The sequence below is a fragment of the Enhydra lutris genome, unplaced genomic scaffold (assembly GCF_002288905.1).
Source record: "Enhydra lutris kenyoni isolate GAN:26980312 unplaced genomic scaffold, ASM228890v2 scaffoldscaffold15, whole genome shotgun sequence".
Classification (NCBI taxonomy): Eukaryota; Metazoa; Chordata; class Mammalia; order Carnivora; family Mustelidae; genus Enhydra; species Enhydra lutris.
This window is the reverse complement of record NW_019154099.1, coordinates 36,456,888-36,482,386: the sequence shown is the minus strand read 5'-3', so window position 1 is coordinate 36,482,386 and position 25,499 is coordinate 36,456,888. Positions and strand designations below refer to the sequence as shown.

Genomic DNA, 25,499 nt, shown 5'->3' with positions numbered 1-25,499 from the left:
AATTTCATATGGTTTACATGACTTTATGTTTAAGGTTTACTCATCGATATTTTAGAAATTTTCTTAAAACAATTTTTTCCTTATAATGTGCAAGATTAATAGTAAATCAATGGGAGAGACAAGGAAAAAACTATTAAAGGTCTCTTTATGTCAAGAAACTTATAGCAGGGGCACCTGGGTGGCTCAGTGGGTTAAGCCTCTGCCTTAGGCTCAGGTCATGGTCTCAGGGTCCTGGGATCAAGCCCCACATCAGGCTCTCTGCTCAGCAGGGAGCCTGATTCACCCTCTCCTTCTGCCTGTCTCTCTGCCTACTTGTGATTTCTCTCTCTCTGTCAAATAAATAAATAAAATCTTTAAGAAAAGAGAAAAAAAAAGAAACTTATAGCTTACCTCTATGTTTAATTAGACAATAGTATATTAGTCACCACAAAGAAGAGGAAAATGATCATATAGCCATAGTAAATTAATTAACATTTATTGAATTCATAAGTTATAATAACTTATATTCGTGGTTAAATTGATAGATGTGTACTGACAAAGAGGCTGGAGTTACATGGGATATAAAGGGAATTTATTTGACTCTTTTATAGCTACAAGTTCATAGAAAGCAATCAGACTTTCTTCCCTCTCCATCATTCTCTCTTTATATTCCTAACTTTTGAAGTTTGTAGGATAATAAAAATTAATTTGCACTGGATTGCTTACAATTAACCCACTCCAAAAGAATTGTCTATAAATTTTATGTCTGCCTTCTTTAAGAGAAAGTAACAAATAGAATTTTTCTACTCGAAACACATCACTACATCTCTGTTTCAAGAAGAATGCTTCAGTCTGCAATTACTATATTCATTTCTTTGTTCCTTCATAAAACATCTAGTGCTTGATTATTCACTTGATTTTCAGAGCCAGTATTTTTCTTGAAAAGAAAAATCACAAAAGCATATGACATTATCCACACTTTGAATAGCTCAGAGGTAGTTACCTAATTATAGTAATATTAGCAGGAGGAGTGTAGGGAGAGAGAACTCAAACTTTTGCAGCACCTACTCTATGACAGGCATTCTGTTCAGATTTACAAATACTCTTTTAGGGGCACCTGGATGGCTCAGTCGTTGGGCGTCTGCCTTCGGCTCAGGTCATGGTCCCAGGGTCTTGGGATCGAGTCCCGCATCGGGCTCCTTGCTCAACGGGAGGCCTGCTTCTCCCTCTCCCACTCGCCTTGCTTCTGTCCCCTATCTCGCTGTGTCTCTCTCTGTCAAAAATCAATAAAAAAAAAAAACACAAAAAAACACAAATACTCTTTTATATATCCTTTATAAGTAAGTGATCGGTTACTATTCTAAATGTATAAATATGGAAACTAAAAGAATAAAGGATAATAACCTTCCTCAAATCACAGATCTAGTAAGTTGCCACTCTGAGTTTTGATAGCACATTCATTTAATAGCAAAAATGAGCAAACTAAGAAAAACACCATGGTCACAGTATTTAATACATTCCTATTCTATTTTCTTTTTTTTTTTTTAATTTATTTGAGCTTATGTGGAATAATTGACAAGTACTCTTTTAACCCATACATGATCTTTAACATATTTTTCTAAGGAGCTTTGTAATTATTAGTCATAACCTTTAACGTGATAACTGATTAATGTATTATTTATATTTTTATCTACATATTACAAATTTTATGTAATCCGAGTCAGCATATTGTGAGATATTTCATCTTTCTTGTGCCTGCTTACATTAACTAGAGTATAGGAATAGATTCAGGGGAAAAAAAAACAACAACAACACATATTGAAAGTAATCCTAATAAAGTAATAGGAGATTTAAAATGAGAAAATGTTAGCTTTTAAACAGCTTCTCTACCTATTTTAACATCATCAGCTCTATTATGAAGCTTAACCAATGATGATACAATACATTCAGTTGAGAAAGTAGGCATCAATTTTGAATCCATGAAGAAAGGTATTTAAATATGAATTTGTATCCAATATCTTTAAATGAAAATCTTCTGTAAGGGCTGTTTCTTGGAAAACAACTAGGCCTCATGGACTAGTGCTTTTGTAATCCTTCACCAGGTCATTATTCAGTGATACTGATCATGGGATGAAAGGCAGGAGAAGTCAGTCTTCTTTCAACTATCTGTTATCAATTCTATTTGAGAGGTAAGAATTTGAACTCCTTGACAGAGAGAATATTACAGACACTGGCATCTTTTATAACTAATCTTCCTGTCACCTTAGAATAAAAGCTTTGTTTTTAATGAAATTCTCCTGTGAACAATTTCTATCATTTTTGGTTTGTATAAAATCCCATTATTTGACTTTTATTTTAAAGAATCTTTTTCCTGGCTTTAGATTTCAAGCTGTTAAGTTTGTCATTGTTGTTGTTTCCCAACACTTTAGAGGTATGATTTCATTTTTCTCTTGGTTTCTGTCATTTCTGCTATTAATCTAGTTGTCAATGTTATTTTTGCTCTAATTATCTATTCCTTCAATTTTATCAATGTTCTGGTATCATTTTCTTCATATTTTTGTTCGGATTTCACTGAGCTTTGAAAATTAATGTTTTATTGCTTTCATCATTTTCAAGATATTTTCACATATTATTTTGTGTAATAATGCTTTTAAGTCATTCTCAGTTTCCTCACTCCTTAGGATTCCCATTATATTCACATTAAACTTTTGTTAACACTGTATTTCAAATATCTAATCATTTTCTGCTCTTTACTTCTCTTATCTCTCTATAATTCAGTTTTAATATATCCTAATGACTGTCTTTAGTTTCACTAATCCTTTCTTCTATTATGACAAATCTGTTGTTAAATGAATACATTACTTTTTTTTAAAAATTACTTTTTTTAAAACTATAGTCAAGCTAATTAACTATCTTCTCACATACTTACCAATTTTTGTGTGTGAGGAAGAGCACCTGAAATCTACTCTATTATTAAATTTTTGGTATTCAATACAGTACTATTAACTATGGTCTTCATGCTTTATGTCAGATCTATAAACATTCATCTTATATAATTGCAACTTTGTACTCTTTAATGAACATCTCCCCATATCCCCTACCTCCTGTCACCTGGTAACCACCATTATTAATTTTAGTTGTATTTTCTATTCTAATTTTTCTGTTTGACTCTTTCATGTACATTTTCATTATCTTATGAGCTTCTCAATTCACTGTTGTTCCTTGAACATGTTTTTCAGTTTTTTAAAAGACTCTTTGATATATCCAATATTTAGATGACCTTGGTTATTTTCATATATTGCTACTTTTTCCTTTTTTTTTTTTTTTTGATTATCCCTTTCTTTTGTTTTCCATCATTGGTCCTCTCTCTTGGTATCATAGTGAGTTTTTTTTTTTTTTAATTCAATTAGCCATCAGATTAGTTTCATACATCATTAGTTTCAGATATAGTATTTAGTAATTTATCAGTTGCTTATAATACCCAGTGCTCAGCACATCATGTGCCCTCCTTAATGCCCATCACCCAATTACCCCAATTCCCCATCTACCTCCCCTCCAGCAACCCTCAGTTTGTTTCCTATAGTTAAAAGTCTCTCATGATTTTTCCTCCTGTTCTGATGACTTCTCATTTAGTTTTCCCTTTCTTCCCCTATGATCATCTACACTGTTTCTTATATTCCACATGTGAGTGAAACAGTATGATAATTGCCTTTCTCTGCTTGACTTATTTCACTCAACATAATACCTTCCAGCCAATCCATATAGATGTAAATGGTAAGTATTCCTCCTTTCTGATGGCTGAATAATATTTCATTGTATATGTATATACCACATCTTCTTTATCCATTCATCTGTTGATAGACCTCTCTGCTCTTTCCACGGTTTGCTGTTGTGGACATTGACGCTATGAACATTGGGGTGCAGGTGCCCCTTTGGATCACTACATTTGTATCTTTGGAGTGAATACGTAGTAGTGAAATTGCTGGGTCATAAGGTAGCTCTATTTTTCACTTCTTGAGGAATTTTCATACTGTTTTCCAGAGTGGCTATACCAACTGGCATTCCCACCAACAGTGTGAGACAGTTCCCCTTTCTCTGTATCCTCACCAACATTTCTTGTTTCCTGTCTTGTTATTTCAGCCATTCTGACTGGTGTAAGTTGGTATCTCATTGTAGTTTTGATTTGTATTTCCCTGATGTCAACTGATATGGAACATTTTTTCATTTGTCTTTTGGCCATTTGTATGCATTATTTGGAGAAATGTCTGTTCTTTTCTTGGGACGCCTGGGTGGCTCAGTTGGTTAAGCAGCTGCCTTCGGCTCAGGTCATGATCCCAGCGTCCTGGGATCGAGTCCCACATCGGGCTCCTTGCTTGGCAGGGAGCCTGCTTCTCCCTCTGCCTCTGCCTGCCATTCTGTCTGCCTGTGCTCGCTCTCTCTCCCTCTCTCTCTCTGACAAATAAAAAAAAAAAATCTTTAAAAAAAAAAAAAAAAAAAAATTTTATCTTTTCAAAAAAAAAAAAAAAAAAAGAAATGTCTGTTCTTTTCTTTTGCCCATTTCCTAACTAGATTATTTGTTTTTTGGGTGTTGAGTTTGGTAAGTTCTTTATAGATCTTGGATACTCCCTCTTTATCTGTTATGTCATTTGCAAAAATCTCCCATTCCATAGGTTGCCTTTTAGTTTTGTTGACTGTTTCCTTTGCTGTGCAGAAGTGTTTGTCTTGATGAAGCTCTAATAGTTCATTTTTGCTTTTGTTCCTTGCTTCTGGAGACTTGTCTAGCAAGAAGTTGCTGCAGCTGAGGTTGAAGAGGTTGCTGCCTCTGTTCTCCTCTAGGATTTTGATGGATTCCTATCTCAAATTTAGGTCTTTCATCCATTTGAGTTTATCTTTGTGTATGGTATAAGAAAATGATCCAGTTTCATTCTTCTACATGTGACTGTATAATTTTCCCAACACCATGTATTAAAGAGACTCTCTCCCTCTCTCTTTTTTCCCCAGTAGAAATCCTTTCCAGCTTTGTTGAAGATTAGTTGACCATAGAGTAGAGGGTCCATTTCTTCGTTCTCTATTCTATTTTATTGATCTATGTGTTTGTTTTTATACCAGTACCATACTTCTTGATAATTACAGCTTTGTAATATACCTTGAAGTCTAGTGTTGTGATGCTACCAGCTTTGGTTTTCTTTTTCAACCTTCCTCTGACTATTTGGGGTCTTTTCTAGTTCCATACAAATATTAGGATTATTTGTTCCGGCTTTGTGAAAAATGTTGATGTTATTTTGAAATGGATTGCATTGAATGTGTAGATTGCTCTGGGTAGCATAGACATTTTCATAATATTTATTATTCCAATACATGAACATGGAATGTTTTTCCATTTCTTATCCATTTCTTCCTCAATTGTTTCCATAAGTGCTCTCTAGTTTTTGGAGTATAGATCCTTTATCTCTTTGATTAGGTTTATTCCTAGGTATCTTATGGTTTTTGGAGCAATTGTAAATGGTATTGATTCATGGATTTTTCTTTCCTCTGCCTCATTGTTAGTGTATAGAAATGCAACTGATTTGTGGCCATCAATTTTACATCCTGCTACTTTCCTGAATTCTTGTATGAATTCTAGCAATTTGGGAGTGGAGTCTTTTGGGTTTTCCACATAAAGTATCATGTCATCTGTGAATATGAGTTTGACTTCTCTGCCAATTTGAATGCCTTTTATTTCTTTTTGTTGTTTGATTGCTGAGGCTACAACTTCTAGTACTATGTTGAAAAGCAGTGGTGAGAGTGGGGATAACTTTTGTCTTCCTGATCTTAGGAGAAAAGCTCTCAGGTTTTCCCCATTGAGAATGTTACTTGCTGTCGGCTTTTCATAGATTACTTCTATGATATTGAGGTATGTTCCCTCTATCCCTACACTGTGGAGAGGTTTAATCAAGAGAGTATGCTCTATTTTGTCAACAGTTTTCTGAATCAATTGAGAGGATCATATGGCTCTTGTCCTTCCTTTTATTAATGTGATGTATCCCATTGATTGATTTGCAGATGTTGAACTTCCCTTGCATCCCAGAAATAAATCCCACTTGGTTATGGTGAATAACCCTTTTAACGTACTGTTGGATCCTATTGGCCAGTATCTTGGTGAGAATTTTGGCATCCAGCTCATCAGGGATATTGGTCTGTAGTACTTTTGGGGGGAGTCTTTGTCTGGCTTTGGGAATAAGGTAAATACTGGCCTCATAGAACAAGTTTCCAAGTTTTCCTTCTGTTTCTGTTTTTTGAAATAGCTTCAGAAGAATAGGTCTTAGTTCTTCTTTAAATATTGGGTAGAATTCCCCTGGGAACCCATCCAACCCTAGAGTCTTGTTTATTGTGAGGTTTTTGATTGCTTCGTCAATTTCCTTTCTGGTTATGGGTCTGTTTAGGTTTTCTATTTCTTCTTGTTTCAGCTTTGGTAGTTTATAAGGTACCAGGAATGCATCCATTTCTTCATTGCTTAATTTGTTGGCATATAGTTGCTCATAATATGTTCTTAAAATTGTTTGTATGTCTTTGGTGTTGGTCATGACCTCTCCTCTTTCATTCATGATTTTATTAATTTGGGTTCTCTCTCTCTCTCTGATAAGTCTGGCAAGGGATTTATTGATCTTATTAATTCTTTCAAAGAACCAGCTTCAAATTTCATTGATCTGTTCTACTATTCTTTTGGTTTCTATTCCACTGATTTCTTCTCTATTCTTTATTATTTCTCATCTTCTCCTTGATTTAGGCTTTATTTGCTGTTCTTTCTCCAGCTCCTTTAGAGGTAAGGTTAGCTTGTGTATATGAGACTTTGCTAATTTTTTGAGAAAGGCTTGTATGTGCTATGCACTTCCCTCTTAGGACTGCCATTACTGTATCCAGAAGGTTTTGAACAGTTGTGTTTTCATGAAAATTTTAAACTTTTCTTTATTTTCCTGGTTGACCCATTCATTCTTTAACAGATGCCCATTTACCTCCAAGTGTTTGAGTTCCTTCCAAATTTCCTCTTGTAATTGAGTTCATGTTTCAAAGCATTGTGGCCTGAAAATATGCAGGGATTAATCCCAGTCTTTTGGTACTGGTTGAGACCTGATTTGTGGCCCAATATGTGATCTATTCTGGAGAATGTTACATGTGCATGTGAGAAGAATATGTGTTTTGTTGCTTTAGGATGGAATGCTCTGTATGTATCTGTGAAGTCCATCTGGCCCAGTGTGTCATTCAAAGCCCTTGTTCCCTTGTTGATCTTCTGCTTAGATGATCTGTCCATTGCAGTGAGTGGGGTGTTTAAGTCCCCTACTATTATTGCATTATTATCAATGTGTTTCTTCAAGTTGATTATTAATTACTTTATGTAATTAGCTGCTGCCAAGTTAGGACCATAAATGTTTAGAATTGTTAGATATTCTTGTCGGATAGACCCTTTACGTATGAATAGTGTCCCTCCTCATCCCTTATTAAGTCTTATTATATATATAATATTATATATATAATATATAACATAATATATTATATAATATATCATATATATTACATTTCTTATTATATAGACTTTGGTTTAAAGTCTAATTTGTCTGATATGAGGATTGCTACCCCAGCTTTCTTTTGATGTCCATTGGTATGATAAATGATTACATCCCCTCACTTTCAATCTGGAGTTGTCTTTAGGTCTTCTTGTAGTCTCTTGTAGACAGCATGCAGATAGATCTTGCTTTTTTATCCTATCTGATACTTGTGTCTCTTGACGGGGGCATTTAGCCCATTTACTATTGAACAATACAAATTTAGTGTCATTGTATTACCTATAAAGTCCATGTTTCTGTAGATTGTCTCTGTTTCTTTCTGGTCTGTGTTACTTTTGGGTTCTCTTTTGCTTACAGGATCTCCTCTAGTATTTCTTGCAGGGCTGGTTTAGTGATCATAAATTCTTTTAGTTTCTATTTGTCTGCAAGCTCCTTATCTCTCCTTCCATTCTGAGTGATAGCCTTGCTGGATAAAGTATTCTTGGCTGCATATTTTCTCATTTAGTACCCTGAATATATCATGCCCGCCATTTTTTTTTCTTACATCTCAGGCTGAATTCATAGGTGTTCAGAATGATTTGATAGTTATCTAGCTAAATTCAAGGGACCAGATGAAACAATGTCCCCTATTCTTCCACCATCTTGCCTCCCTCCATCCTAGTGAGCTTTGATTGGCTATTGTATTTTTTGTATAAAAAGTTATTAATTCTCAGGTTTTAGTAGGATGATAGGATAATGGAAAATAATCGTGAAATTGAACAAAAGTTTTATGCTCTGTTAAGGATGATTTGTATTGGCCAATTTATTTTTCTGCCTCTAGAAATTTCTTTTCTTCTAGAGGTCAGCCCTTTCAGCTTCTCATTGGAAAGAGAGTTTCTGGAATTACCAGCGATCTTGGAATCTGCCACCTCTGAACTCTAAATTCTGCCTCCTCAGAACAGCAAGACTGCTGAAATCTGTGCTCAAGGTTTATTCTCTAAGATGGTGTTTTGACTGTTCCCCCCCCCCCTTATTTTCTTAGGTTTGTCTTATACCTTCCTAGTATAGGAGTTAAGTCCTGAAATGAAATTGCACTTGAAATTTTAGTCACACTTCTGGAGGCCCCTTCAAGTCCTAATTGTCTTGGGAACTCTGAATTCCAACTATTTTTTTTCAACCTCCTATCAGATTGTTGCAGGTCTTAGTTACCACTTCCTCATTTATCTCTATTCTCTAAACTACACATCAGCAAAAGCCTTGATCAAAAATGTGAAGTAGGATGTGGAAGTCATTGTGGTACTCCAATGTTTTCTCTGGATTCTTAGACCCTTAAGTCATAAGTGGCTTAGAGTTCTCTAAGACTCTCAGTTATTTCATATATTTAATCCAGATCTTAATCTGGATTAATCATTTGGGGTGGATTGCTGATCTAATACTAGTTCTTTTGTCATGACTGAAAGCACAATTTTCTTGAACCCAAATTTTTGTCACCTGAAACCTTTGAGGCTGCTGAAATATCATCTTACCTCCTCAGAGTCACAGGGCAATTTAGGCTGAAGGTGAATAATATTAATACAGTCAGAGATTAATTTGAGTTTGGAGATCATCATTTATAAGACCTGATTCATTTCCAGTTGCCATTATTTCTAGTTCTTAGCCCTACAGATCTCAACTGAAAGCCTAGGGTGTAGCCTATGTTGGTGTGACAAGGACTTCAATTTTTGTCTCTGCTATAGAGTGAAACTACAGAATGCTGTGATTCACTCACAAATTCCTATCTACCAACTTTGATTTGCTTCAAGTTGAAAAGTGGCTCTGAATTTAATGCTTATCTCTTCATAATTCCATTCCCAAATCTGAGGGTTTTTATCTCTCAAATAACTTTGAGGATAGATAGAAAGATAGATAGATAGATAGATAGATATCTTTGACTTATGATGAGATCATGTCCCAATAAACACATTATAAATTGAAAGTATCATGAGCCAAACATGCATTTAATTCATCTATTCTACAAACATCGTAACTTAGCCTAGCCTAACTTAAATGTGCTCAGAACAATTACATTAACCTGTAGCTGGGCAACATCATCTAACCCAAAGCCTATTTTATAATATGGTGTTGAAAATATCATGTAATTTATTGACTCCTATACTGTAAGTCAAAACCAGCATGGATGTATGGGTACAGAATGATTGTAAGTGTATGGGTTTTTACCCTCACATGGCTGACTGGGAGATGCGGTTTCCTGCTGCTGCTTAGCATCATGAGAGAATATTTAGCACATATTTCTAGCCCAGGAAAAGAGCAAAATTCAAAATCCAAAGTACAGTTTCCACTGAATGTGCATTGCTTTTTAAGGATTGTAAATAAGAAAAATTCATAAGTCAACTATTATAAATTAGGCATCATATGTGTGTGTGTGTGTGTGTGTTATTAATATTTGATCCAGCACATGTCAGTTTTTCTCGGAAGGAAGTTTGTCAAATACGAGGTAGTTCTCCATAGGTAGAAACAGAACTCACTACAGCCACTTTTGAATAAACACTGCAACTACTATAGCTAATTTAAACTTCACAGATTTGCATCTTGAATTTCAACTAAATAACAGTGTTCATCTCTCAAGCTTACAAGATAAAATTATTTTGACATATAATGAACAGAATAAATGGTATTGGAGACTTTTTATTTCATACCACCAGCATTACAGAAACTTGGTTACAATTTGTCATCTACAATATCCTTTCAACAAATTAAGAACATTCTTCTTTCAGTTAGAAGTCATCTTTTTTTCATGAAAACACATGGATAACAAATAATTCTAATTTAACAAATTATAAGCATATTATGCAATATCAGAATTCTGTAATATTATTACTTTGGCACATTTTTCATTAAGGGAAATATTTTTTATTTCCTATGAAAAGTATGATTAGGAAACATGCAAATATATTTTGTATCTTGGCCTCAAATGAAATAGAATTACAACACTGTTAAGGAGGAATTGAAATATGTTTATTTTCATCCCAGATGTACAGTTGAAAATTATAAGAAGAAAATATATATGTTTGTGTTTCAGAAGAGATACACTCTGGTACTTGCATAATTGTCAAGCTCTTCCTAAAGAACTCTAAGGGGAAATTATGATTCTCATTCATATTGCCAAGATTTTATCCCAGGTTTTGTTTACATCTGTTAATATGCAGCTAGCGGTATTTAGCATTCATGTTGCAGATTAGGAATGTAGAATTTCAGGGCTGGTCATTGCCTTCACTTTTTTCAGAGTTTAAGATTTACCTTGTACTGGTAGATCAGTGTGACCTTACCTTAACAAGTTCCTGAAACCCCTTCCACAATAGATGTGTTTCCATTCTTTATTTATTTATTTATTTATTTATTAAAAAAAAATTATTTTTTTTAAACAGTTACTGTTTATTAGCTACATATAATGTTCAGGCCTTCTTTAAAGAACTTCAAATCTGCTAGCCCACTTTCTCCTCAAAATAGCTCTAGAAAATATTATTATCCTTGTTAGAGTTTTGTAGAGATTGAGCCACTGACAGTAAGGTTTGGGTCATATAGCTCGTAAGTGATTAATCCATGATTCAAAATCAGAGAGTTTGGCGTGAGGCCAGGGTCTTAACTAGCACATTTAAAAGCCTACTTAGATTATTTACTGAATTGTCTATTTAAACTATGTGTGAAATTGGCTATTTGCTTTGCTAGATGATAAACATCTCTGTTTTATGGTATACTAATTTAGATCCCTCAATGACAAGCAACAGAAGTGTACCCTATTAACAGAAGAAAATAGTGAATTTGTTGAATGGGTAGATAATACCTCAAAGAATTTAAGTGTGATTTGAAGAACATTATGTCAGAAATGGCAATAACTAGGGCATCGGTAGGATCTAATTAACAAGTATTAGTGGAGAATTTCTTTAGAGTATGCAGAACCATCTATTCCCTGTTCTGTGTTGTTGTTCAACATTCAAATTTCAGTGAGAACTCACATGACTGACCTGTCTTCGGTTAAAAAGGAGCAAGAAGAAAGTTAATTGTACTAGCAAGATTGTGTCTGTGAGAAAAGTCTTATTTCCAAAGCAGTTTTGTGATGCTATTTCCAGAAAGATGAATAATGGATGTTGGGAAGGCAAAAGTACATAGGATTCAATTCATAAAGCAAATGCTTCACCACAGAATATGAAGAACCATTTGATGATAGTTGTATGCTATACATAAGAAATCATCACCTACCGTTATTCACTTGTTAGGCTAACCAGAGTCTGTTTCCCTTATTAGATAATTATTTCTTTTAATATACACAATTTAAAGTTGTATTTTTAATATTTTTGTATCTCCTACAATCTCCATTTTATAATCAGTAAACTATAATAGTAAAAATGACAACCATTAAAAATGTCTTCATTTACTGTTTATTTAACATTTTCACAGTGCCTGGGTGGCTCAGTCAGTTAAGCTCCTGACTTGGTTTTGGCTCAGATAGTAATCTTGTGGTCATGGGACTGAGACCCGTATTGGGCTCTGTGCTAAGCTCAGAGTCTGCTTTATATTCTCTCTCTCTCTCTCCTGCTTGTGCTCTCTCTTTTTTTCAAATAAATAAATTAAATATATTTAAAAAACAAAAATAGCAATATTTTCATTAGTCATACAACTCATGTTAGATGCTGTAGTGAGATAATTTCTAAAAAGACACAGAAGACATTGTATTCTATTAAGAGCTTTTTAAAATATTTTTAATAATTTGTAATGGTTTTCAGTATGAGATTCATGACTTGAAATTATAAAACAAAACAATTGATAGTTTGAGACAAATTGATTTCCATGCAAGTGAAAAATTAATTGTTTACTAATTATTTTTAAATTACATCAATTCACTGTACTCAAAGATAATGAGATTATGGGAATTTGAAATTTATACAAAACTCCCATGAGTAGCACATATTACTGCAATTTCAATTATTTTATGCATTGAAATTATGTAATTTATCATTCCATACAGGAAATTTTTGAGTCTGAAAGTGAGTGCTATTAATAATTACTCTTGGGTCACAGATCCTTTAGTGGCCTTAAAGAAGGTAAGATTTTTATAAGTCACAGGAAGAGATTTAAGATAGAGGACTGTGGAAGGCTAAATATCTGAAATTAAAGAGAACATTGGCATCGTCCAAGAATAGAGAACATTATTAAGGCTAAAAGTAGTGATAGTAATAAAATTAGTGTTGGAGAATAGAAAGAACCTAATGTACGAAGCTAGTATGTGAATCTGGAAGACTTAGTTCTTCTGTCTCATTATCCATTTAGGAACTGTCATGGTTGTTAATATTCTTCATTACATTCTGTGTGTATCAGTCCACTAAGTAAAATTTCATAACCCTTTTGCATTGGACAGCTATATGTTTTTGATGTATATGATTTATAGCAATTTAATATCTGTGTTGTCTATTAATGTTATATAATAGTCAGGAATCCGTGAGAAGCTAACTGGACCAAAATGTATCCTTGGTAGCAAGATTTTGAGACACCTTGATGAAAAAGTTTTAGAGTGTCCATACCTAAGTGTTAAGCAAAGATACTATTTACATATATGTTCTTCCCAATACCTCTTCTCACAGCTTGCAATGGCTAAAGCTAGTTAGTTGTTAAGTCAGTATGAGAAAGGAAAACCCTGAAAGGTGTTTCATGAAAGGAGACAGTGTCAATTCAAATTCATTCAAAAAAAAAAAAAATTCTCCTTAGAATTGAGTCCCTGAGATTAGTAAAGTTTCCTAGGAATCCAGTAGTCAGAGTAAAGGAGTAACAGGGGCTGCAGAGCAAAAGAAGCATGAGCTACAATAAAAATAATACTTTGGCATATATTTGAAAATTTAAATTTAAGATAAATCATAAAGAATCTTGTTCCACATTCAAAGAATTTTTTAATATATCAGGAGACACCTGTCCATCTCTTGGAGCTTCAGTAGAATATTGACAGGATGAAAATCATACTTAAAGAATATTACTTTGGTAGCAGTATAATGGGCATATTGAATGGGGAAGCAGGGAGTTGAAGCCAGAATGAAGAATTAGAGGGTCATTCATAGATCGAGTCATTTTAAACTGTTGTTTCTGAGTATGCAAAATGTTCAAATATTGGCATTTTCATATGATTAAGCCTAATAGTATTTCTAGATATAATGTAATAGGGTAATAAAGTGATGTTCTTGAGACAATAGAATAATAGAGATAGACATAAAAAAAAATTGCCAATTTGAGGAATCTTGTTTCAGTAAAGTAACAGCATGACTCTAACTGCTTTTTGGAGCTTCCCAGGTATAAATAGAACATCTTTGAAAATAGTTTTGTTTACTGAGTACTAAGATAAGCCCAATATACTCCTAATATCTTACATAGATGAGTTCATGGAATTATTATAATAACCTTAAGAGATAGGTATTATTGTCATACTCATTCAATAAGTTAAGAAACAGATGCACTGAGAATATTTCCAACTTATTCAAGGTAACACAGCTAGTAGGAATAAGACGCAGGACCAGCATTTGAATCCCAGGTGAATCTCTAGTTCATACTTTAGATAGCTAAAATACACTGTTTGGATTAAGTTTACAAAACATCTTTTCCACATACAGCACTAATTGCATGTCTATTTACAAGTAAAAAAAGAATAATTAAAAATAGGACTTATATTCAATAAAATTGAAAAGTAGATAAAATCTGATTTTTATTCCTAGAAATTATTCTCAGCAAATATTATTCAAGATCACTAAATCTTATTAAAGTCTGTACCATATTCTTTCTCATATCAGGCTCTACCACTGTGATCAAACACATAAATTAATTAAAGCTATATTTTTAATGTTCGTGATGGCTTCCTTTGTTTCTTTATGGTGAATATTTGCTTTATAACTTGGCTTTGTTGGCCTAAACCTAAAGAAGTAATCAATTTATAAACTTGAGAAAACATATCCACATGTCACATTGGAACAAAATTCTCATATTTTACAATAAAGATGACTGATATGTCCTTGTAAATTCTACCCCCTAATATTGAACTTTCTCGATTGTAAAACAAGTCTTTGTAAGTATATAATAATAAAATTTGAGGGATAACAGAAGGAAAGAAAAAAAATAGGGAAAAACAAACAAAATTTTCAGTTATTATAGAATTTAGCCATCCTAATGTCTTATGAAACAAATTAATAAAAATCAGGTATAATTTATATGTGAAGCAAATTTATAGCTAGAAAATTCATAAACGTTTTTTAACTTGAAAACAAATTTCAAAAGTTAATCTTTAATCAGATATAGAAACAATAGGGTCTGTAAGAATATCAAGAAAAAAATTTATCCTGGTGAAAAACAATATTACCACTTCTTTTTGAATGATTAAATTCATGTCTCTAAAGCTCCAGTTTATGTGGATAATGTAAATATTTGAGGTACCCTCACACACACACACATGAAATGACCTGCTAAACATCCTAACACCATGTTACTCTGTTCTTTTTCTCTGTGTCCTGTGTTCATCTGCCTCTTATTTTCTCTTTAGTTATGGAATTTTCCTCTGTTCATTTAATTGTGCATCCGTATACTGCTTCTTATGAATTTGTGCATTTTCTTAATTTAGCTTTTAGTTTTTTCCAATGTACCATGCCTCTTTAGCTTGCTTCAAATTACAGAAATTTGTCTCATAGTGGTTATACGTTTCATGTCCTTAGCTGAAGAAATAATATTTTGCAAGTCTCAGTGTTAGGGGGGAAAGAAAAGGAAATGAGATAATTTTTATTTACTTAGCTCCAAGCAATGATTAAATTAGATAAACTGAGAAGAAAGTCCCTATAACTTTATTAATTAATATCTTTCTTTAAACTGTGGAATGTATAATGTAATCATATATCTATAATAGAAAATTTAGTATTTCTCTACTGGTTTAGAATTTGTAAGACTGGGTGCTTGGGTGGGTCAGTTGGTTAAGTTTCTGCCTTAGGTCTTCTCAGGTCATGGGATCCTGGGTCCTGGGATGGAGTCCAGCATGGGACTCCCTGCTGGGTGGGGAGCCTTCTTCTCCCTCTGCCTCTGCCCCTTCTCCCTGCTCATGTGCACTCTCTCTTTCTTCCTCACTTACTTCTCACTTGCTTTCAAATAAATAAATAAATAATCTTAAAAAAAAAAAAAGAATTTGTAAGGCTTTCACATACAATTTTTCCTAACAGAGAAATGTAGACCACTCCTCTCTACCCAATGCTCCTTCCATTATTTTGCCTGTTACTTTCAAACAAGTTTCATTGTCTAATGTATTGATTCTAATCTATTATATCCATTTACTTTTTTATTTTATTCATTTGATCTCTCTCTACCCCGATCCTGCCAAATGATTTAAGATTTTTGAAAACAAGCATTTTGTTTTGTTTAATGCTATGTCTGCAACATCCAGAACATTGAATGGCACATAGCTGGAAATTAAAAAATAATGGCTGAATACATATAATATGAAATTATCCCAATCTTGATTTTATAAATGAAGAAAAATTAAGGATATAGACTTCTCCTAATGATACAGAGCTATTAGTATAGCGATAGTATTTGAACTCATTTCCTCTGCTTTTATTTATTTATTTTTATTTATTTTTTTTAAAGATTTTATTTATTTCTTTGACACAGAGACAGATCACAAGTAGGCAGAGAGGCAGGCAGAGAGAGAGGGAGAAGCAGGCTCCCCGCTGAGCAGAGAGCCTGATGTGGGGCTCGATCCCAGGACCCCGAGATCATGACCTGAGCTGAAGGCAGAGGCTTAAACCACTGAGCCACCCAGGCACCCCTTTCCTCTGCTTTTAAATCCAAAATCATATCAATAAGTATAATTGTCCATCTGTTGATTGTTTCCCATTTAAAGGCTTAAGATGTGTTTTTCAATGTGAAAGGAATATCTAGTTAATGAAAACATTCAAAGGAAAAAGGGAAATGATTCTAAGGTGTATTTTCTGGGTATTTTTGTTTGTTTTACTTCTAGAGCAGATTCCATAGTAACTGAGAACTCAAGAGTCATCTAAATAAATCATCCTAAATTAAAGTATATAGCATTTAAATACTGAAAAAGAGAAACCCTTGAAATTTTTTGAAGTGACAAGTGGAACATCATTGCCAGCAATAGGTTTCCTGTAAGTGCAAAGCCCTTCTGTTTTATAACTGCTTAATTGCAACAGAGGCTCTTATAATATAAAACTCAAATAGGAAAGTATTTGAGACAATGAACTGTAGTTTTAGTAGGGAACTTAAGAGTGAATTGGATGTATTTTAAACACTTATAAACAATGAAAAGGGAGAATTTTAGATGTAGTGCAATTTGCTGTGCAAAGTTTAAACAATGTGACTAAATTTATGCAAAATGAGCATATTTTGAAAGGAAATAACAAATGCTGTTCTGAATGGGAGTACCCTGCTCATATTTTGGGAAAAATCTCTATAGTTTTTTAATAAGTAGATCCTTTACCACCTGCTAAGTTTAACATTGCCATATTATTTTACTATAGATAGAAAAAATTTAAAAAGCAAAGCTAATATTCAACATCTTCTTTTTTGAATATTTTCCATACTAATTTTAATTAAAATGTTTGTAATTACTACTATTGTGAACTATAGTTTAAAAATTACTTCTAAGTTTAGATCATACATTACCCATAAGAATGTGTGTTTTATATTATTATGAATCTTATGAATAAATAGGAATGTATTTTAGTCAAAATTCCAAATCTTGGGTAATAAAGAATATTAAAATATCATGATCAAATTTATTTTCTAAAGCCAAGTTTCCATATTTCTTGGAATAATATTATGATGTTTTCAAGTGATAATTATATAGTTGCATTAAAAGAAAAATGTTTTATTTTGTTTTTTAATTACCTTAAAAAGACTTTTACTATTCTTAAGTTTAGTTGGCTGAACAAAATAAGTTATTTAGTTGTGGATTAATCAGTAGAAAATTTGAAGTTTTAAACCACCTCTTTCTTGTGTTGTTTTTCCTATTGTTATAAAACTTAGAAAATTGAAGCATATTTTGTCTGGTGATAGATGTAGGAATGGAGGGAGAAAGGGTATCATAAGAGGCAGAGATAATATTGTTGCCATTTGCGATTAAATACAAAGGGAAAAACAAATATTATTTTTATAATTTTTGTCAAACCATGCCTGGTCCTTTTTGTTCAGATAAAACCTAAAAATATCAGCCCTATGATTTTACTGAAATAAAGTTGCTTTGGAGTGCATCTTCAGGACATAGCCACTTTTTTCTTCTATGTCATGTGTTTTAGGAAATAATAATAGCTAATATTTATTGAATGGTTACTATGTCTCAGGTATTTTCTTAAGCTTTTCATATAGCTGAAAGAATTTAAACCACATGAGAACCATATTCAATGGAAATGATTTATTTCCCCAATTTTCTCATGAGGGTAGTAAATACCTTTCTCTTGATCACACTGATTGCATGGCAGAATGAAGTTAAGAATTAATGTCAGGAATTTCAAAACCAAATGGTTAATGAACACCTACACCAAGATATCTTGAAGCATTAAGATGAATATTTCTATTGTCAATGCTCTTTTGTAACTGCTCTTTAATATTTTATATGAATATAAATTTATTTTAAAATGTGGATTTCTCTGAGAAGCTGCAAATATTTTTTTAGTATTCTACTTTGAAGCCAGCAATTTAATCATGATATCACATTTTGAAACATTATTATTATTTCTGGCACATTTAAAAATTATTTTCTATTTTATTCATTACTTTACTTACCAAATAACGCCAGACCACATTGTCCTTGTACAAATTTAAACATTGAAAATAAGATTAATGTCCTCCTTGAACAGGTTCCCAAGCTCAAATAACCAGTTTTACATTTTTTATTTCAATTTTTTTCTTTCTTCCAAATCTCAAATTTTTATAGGCTCCATGAAAATATATATTAGTGTTTGTTCATATGTGTGTTTATATATGGTGCTGTACTCTAAATGTGTCTAGAATTTAATTGTCCTATTTGTTGTTTTGCAACATTATAATAAATCATTTCTATCCCTTATATTCCGGTATAGTTTTTCATTGCTATGTCGTATTCAGTTGTATACAGTTTACTTTTTCAATCCCCAACTGCTCTTTTCTTTTTTATTTCCTCTGCCACAAACAACACTGCAGTGTTTTCTTATGCATCCATGCTTAAGCTTGGTGCACTCATGTAAGTTATATGCTAAGAAGTGGCATTGCTGGGGCATCTGGGTGGCTCAGTGGATTGAGCCGCTGCCTTCGGCTCAGGTCATGATCTCAGGGTCCTGGGATCGAGCCCCGCATCGGGCTCTTTGCTCAGCAGGGAGCCTGCTTCTCTCTCTCTCTGTCTGACTCTCTGCCTACTTGTGATCTCTCTCTGTCAAATAAATAAATAAAATCTTTAAAAAAAAAAAAAGAAGTGGCATTGCTCTCTTACAGGATTTTATATGGTTGAGGATAAGTTATACCCACATGTTACTGTGATAATTTTTATTCACATTAGATATTAATAATAAATGTTTTCCAAACTTTTGAGTGTGATACTAATTACAGTTTGAAGGATATAAATTTTTCTTTGCTTTGTATATGTTTGCATTTTTTAATTAAATGACTTGGGCTTTTTTTTTTCCTGTCTGATTTTATTTATTTGTTGCCTTTAGAAAATCACATTTTTTACTGAATTCAGACTCAGAGGTAGAAACTCTCAGAGAGGAAAGCCTCTGTCTCTTGGCATTCTGTCCCTGGTGTTTTTCTTTGGCCTCTATCATTCTCTTGGCCAAAAGTTTAGCATACTCTGCAGCTTCTTCCTTATTTTTCTTAGTACACTGTTTTTGCAGAGCAGCATACCATCGTTTTTGTTGGTGGACGAGTGGAGTAACAAGATGCTGAATCTTGGACTTTGTTTCTAGGTTTCTTACTTTTTTGTTTAGGGGCTTCCTCACAACATACTGTCAGACATCATCTTCTTTAGAGAGACTGAAAAATTTGTGGATTCTGCTAGCTCTTTGGGACCACAAGCTATGAGGCACAGTAGTATCGATGAGTCCAGGAATGTCCTTCTCCCCTTTTATACAGTGACCAAGTTGAGAACACTGAGAATAGCATCTCCATTGAAACCCTGAGAAGATATGTGCTTTCTTTCTCCAGTCCTTCGTGGTCTGTAGCAGGCATGCCCCTTACTCAGCAGGAGATGAACGTGGTCATGGGTCAAGACACTCTGCTTCATGGGGAAGACTTGTTTTTTATTGCCACCAATGATTTGGACCACATAACCTTCCATTCTTCACCTACAGCCTTAGCAGCAACTTCTGTGGCCATAGCTTCTAATTTTGTGTTCATAATCCACTTCAATGAGTTTCTGCCAGCCAGTAGATAGGAAAGCTCCATCCTAAAGCCCCCCTATTGCATCCGAGGTGCCATGAAAAAGAGACATGCGTGGGCTTTTTTTTGATATATTTTGAAACCAATATGCATTTCTAAAAACCACATATATTTTGCTTAACTTCCTTTGGGAATTTTGTTTCCTTTTTTGTTTTTGCAGAAATATTTGATACATTCGGTATAGAACTTTTATATATTTGTTGGACATACTTTCTTCTAGGTTTTCAGTTATATTTATTCTATTTGTATAATATCTTTTGAAGTATAGAAGTATTGATTATTTGATTTGTTGGTTTTCTTTAGTCAAATTGATCATTTTTTTATGTTTTTATGAGAGCAGAGGTAAATAACATCTCTCATGTTTACAAATTCCTACTATTATTACTAGACCCCAGAACAAATTAAACACACAAAAAGTGTGTTTTCATGAATAAAATAATGAATGCATTATCCTATCTTTTTATAGTTTACATTTTTTCAAACCTTTATTTTTTAATTAATTTGATTTTATTTTTGCAAACAGTGTGAAATAAGATCATTTTTCCCAATTAGATATCTAGTCTTCTCATGTAATTTTATGAATAAAAAATCATTTCCCTACAGATTGATAATACCATTATACATAATTTCATTTGTCAAAGAAAAATTACACTGTACAAGTTAAATAGGCAAGGAAGACTTAAGAGAGAGGCTTATTTGGAAAAGGGGGTAAGGGAATAGGGAGAGAAATTGAATCCAACCTCCACTGAAACAAAAGGCAGAAGTTTTTAAGCACTCAGGTGAGCTAGTGGAAAAGAACTAGAGAAAGATTTGTCAATGTAATTAGGTCAATATGCTTGCTAATTGGTGCTTATTGAAATAAGGCTCTTATCCCCCCACAGAGACTGAGCAATAGGAGCTGTAGCTTTCTTGATGAATACACTTCAGATGGATACCTCCCAAGTCCTTGAGAAAGGCATTCCTTGGTTGTGAAATTTGGAAGAAAAAAAAAAAAAAGAAGAGAGAGAGGAAAAAAAAAAAAACTGGGAAATGTTTACATCTCAAGGAGCAAAGAAAGTATTTACAATTTTAAGTTTTCTAACGTAAACATTCTGAGAAAAAGTAGGTCAGGAGCCTAGAGTTGAGAAGAAATCTGTGTAGTCAAGTTGAAGAGAATGTTAAAGCTTTCTTGGTTACATTATATATTAAATCTCTTTCTGGACTTTATTCTTTCACATTAATAAAAGTGTTCATTTTGGAACCACTTCTCATTTAATTGCAGTTGCTTGCTGATGTTTCACTATCCAGACATTAGAAATTTCTTTTTGTTGTCTTCTTTTTATCAAACTTCTCTTGTTTTTTGTTTTTTTGTGTTTTTTTGACAATTTTCTTGTTGACATGAATATAACTTCAACTTATCAGGTTCTGTGAAAGATTATGTTGAACTATGCATTGAGTGTAAAAGACACTGATACTTACCTATACAAATTCCATTCTTTTTTCATTCCTTGCTAAAAACCCACCATTTTGTTCAGTGCAATAATATACTCAGCTAAAAAGAAAAGGCAAAACATTTGTCAGTGTCAGATAAATGGTAGCCAGTGGTTAGTAAATGAAATTCCACTGAAAATATCTGGGATAATTTTCTTGATGTGGGTTCTACTGCTTTCTCATCATTACTTCTTTTTCTTTTTTTTTTTTTTTTTTTTTTGCTAGGAAGGCAGGAGAGAGAAGTTGATGTTGGAATAAACATCAGCAACCAGAATGGAACCATCCAATGATTCACACCAATACAACTATGCCATGTTCCCAGCTGTTAACCTAAAAACTACTTACACTCTAATCAAAATCAAACCCTTCCATAATGGTCCTAGGTCCTAGCCACTTTCATCTGCATTAGGACATCTATGAAAAAAACACTCTTTTTCTCTACAACATTATAAGGTTAGTTTTTACTAAAAACTATATATATTTTCCCCAGCTATAGTTGTAATTATTTGATTTCCTTTGAGCAAAACATACCTCAAAAGATAAAATAATTATGTAATATTTAAAAGCATCAATTATTTCCCCATTCCTGCCTAATTCAAATCAATTTTTCTAATTCCACCATATTACAAATACTTTGTAATATATCAAAATATCAATTAATACTACTAAAATCAAAAGCCAATTCTTAATCTTTACTTTTTGCATAGTATCTCAGAAACATTTGACACAGTCCCTCAATCTATCCTTTTCATTTCTTTTTCAGGTCGTTATTCTCTTAATTTTCCTTTCAATTCAGTGGATACTCCTTTAAAAATACTTGTATTAGATCTCCTCTTCTGTATAACCATATATTGTTAGACTGTTTCAGGGCTCCATTCTTAATCCTTCCTTCTTCTGCATGTATTCCCTTGGAGACAAATTTCTGTACAGACTTTAAATGACATCTATATAATCATGACCTCCATCCATCCAAACTTTGCTTAATAGAATGTCAAAATGAACTCCTGACCTACCCTGCCACAACCCAGCATCCTATCTCAGTTGATGACAACTCTGTCCTTCAAACAATTTGGAGTTATTGACATTTCTAACCTACATTTACAGAACCAACAACCAGTCCTCAAAAAGATTATTTATTTTCAAAATATTCTTAAGCTAAGATTAATACAAGAGAAAGATAGAAGGAAACTGGGACAGATCTTTTCATGGAGCAGCTATACTAATCCATACAGGCTTTGTCCAAAAATTTTGAATGAATAAAATAAACTCTGATTTTGTTATGTTATTGTGAACACATATATATCATATACCATCAAATTTAATCTTAAGTGATACAGAGAATTATTTTTTGTATAATATTCAGTACATTCTTCCATGAACTTCTTATATATCTCCCTGTATCCTTTAGTAATATATTCATACTTTTCTTTATTATGTTCTAGAACAAATATTATAAAATTATACCTGGAAATTTTGTAGATGTTGTCATGATTGCAAAAACATATAGTTTTTCTCCTATAAGTTTTTTGTTAGACTTTTTTAAAGTTATTAATAGTATACTAGTAATGGCCTAGTGATTGTTTTGCTTTGGCTTGGTCTTTCAGGGTAATATTGAGTAGAAGTCATGATAGTAGTATTTATATAAATTAACTTCAAAAATATTAAGTCTGTTACAAATTATGATGCTTCCCATATTAAGACTTCATCAAATTAAGGTTTTTTTTTTACTAACTAGTTATATGTTTTATTTTCTTTTATTAATCTGGCCTACTTTGAATATGCTTTCTGTATTTTAAGATAATCATAACTTATCTTCTTTAACTATTGGTATGGTAAATGCACATTCCTACCATTCTCTGAGTGTCTTTTGTTCCCAGTAGGACCTCAAGCACAAAAGACTCATGGAGAATTTAGGTATGCTTACGTTATCTTGGGTTGATGTCTTCTTTTTTTACCCAAACGTATTGTCATGTAAGCCTAGTGTGTAAGCATTCTGCTCCTTTTCCTACTCATGTATTCTACTCTTCCCTTAGGAGTGGAACAGTGTAAGGAAACTTGAGAAATATATGGTGGAGGGTGGCTTGGAGCTAGAACTTAATCCCATCCCAATTCACTCTTTGGAAATACTATTTTCTATAAGAGATGTCCTCATTGAAAACTAAAAATTTAGAAAATTAGGAACAGATTGTGAATTTTGTCCGAATTCCTTCTTGTTATAATATATCCATGTAATATCCATGTAATTATAGTCACATTTTGAAGGCTGCTGATTCTAGACTAGTGCTAATAATAGACTAAATTACAACATTAGATTGTTCTTGTTTTCTAGGCTACATTTATGGGATTAGCCTGCACAATATTCCATTATCTGCCTCATCCTTACTATGTCATTCTGGATCCATCATTCCAACATTTTCATGCTGGTTACCAAACATATGAGACCATCCTGTCTTACAAGTCTGAATATAAAAGTGCATGTTTGAGTATATGTGTGTCACATGACTAAAAGAAATGTTTTTGTTTTCACTATGAAATCCTAGTAGAATTTTAATGATTTTACTATTAATAAATTGGAAAATTAAGGTTTTGTTCCCAATTTAATAAATTAGTCTTTAATATTTACATTAGACAGTATTTAAAAATCTTTACACTTTCTACTCAGCTGTAATAAACATATATATTTGAGTTTACTTCAATGAGAAATTCAAGGATTTCCTAATACAACCTTGCTGAGCTATTTTCTCATTGGTGCATGCTGCCTCTTACAAAGCCAGTGGTCTTTTTTTAAAAAATTTTTTATTTTTTATTAACATATAATGTATTATTAACTCCAAGGGTACAGGTCTGTGAGTCACCAGGTTTACACACTTCATAGCACTTAACCTTTCCCAATGTCCGTAACCCCAACACCCTGTCCCTATCCCCTTCCCCCTGGCAACCCTCAGTTTGTTTTGTGAGATTAAGAGTCTCTTATGGGAGGTGCCTGGGTGGCTCAGTGGGTTAAGCCTTTGCCTTTGGCTCAGGTCATGATCTCAGGATCCTGGGATCAAGCCCCGCATCAAGCTCTCTGCTTAGCAGGAAGCCTGCTTTCCCCCTCTCTCTCTACCTACCTCCTGCCTACTTGTGATTTCTCTCTCTGTCAAATAAATAAATAAAATCTTAAAAAAAAAAAAAGAGAGAGTCTCTTATGGTTTGTCTCCCTCCCGATTCCATCTAGTTTAATTTATTCTTTTCCTACCCTCCAAGCCCCCCATGTTGCCTCTCAACTTCCTCATATCAGGGAGATCATATGATAACTGTCTTTCTCTGACTGACTTATTTTGCTAAGCATAATACCCTCCATAATACCTTCCATCCATGTTGTCGAAAATGGCAAGATTTCAATTCTTTTGATGGCTGCATAGTATTCCAGTGTGTCTGTGTGTGTGTGTGTGTGTGTGTGTGTATGTGTGTGTATCACCTCTTCTTTATCCATTCATCTGTTGATGGAAATCGAGGTTCTTTTCCTAGTTTGGCTATTGTGGACATTGCTGCTATAAACATTCAGGTGCACGTGCCCCTTTGGATCACTACGTTAGTATCTTTAAGGTAAATACCCAGTAGTGCAATTGCTGGGTCATAGGGTAGCTCTGTTTTCAACTTTTTGAGGAACCTCTATGCTGTTTTCCAGAGGGTTGCAGCAGCTTGCATTCCCACCAAAAGTGTAGGAGGGTTCCCCTTTCTCCGCATCCTCGCCAGCATCTGTCATTTCCTGACTTGTTAATTTTAGCCATTCTGACCGGTGTGAGCTGGTATCTCATGGTGGTTTTGATTTGCTTTCCCTCATGCTGAGTGATATGGAGCACTTTTTCATGTGTCTGTTGGCAATGTGGATGTCTTCTTTGCAGAAATGTCTGTTCATGTCCTCTGCCCATTTCTTGATTGGATTATTTGTTCTTTGGGTATTGAGTTTGATAAGCTCTTTATATATAGATTTAGGATACTAGCCCTTTATCTGATATGTCGTTTGCAAATGTCTTCTCCCATTCTGTCAGTTGTCTTTTGGTTTTGTTAACTGTTTCCTTTTGCACAGCAAAGGAAACAGTTAAC

At 33.4% G+C, this 25,499-nt stretch overlaps 1 pseudogene; it reads right to left on the bottom strand.

The window, feature by feature from the left end:
- Positions 1-862: 862 nt before the first annotated feature.
- Positions 863-25,499, bottom strand: part of LOC111146928 — a 90,434-nt pseudogene continuing 65,797 nt past the window's right edge.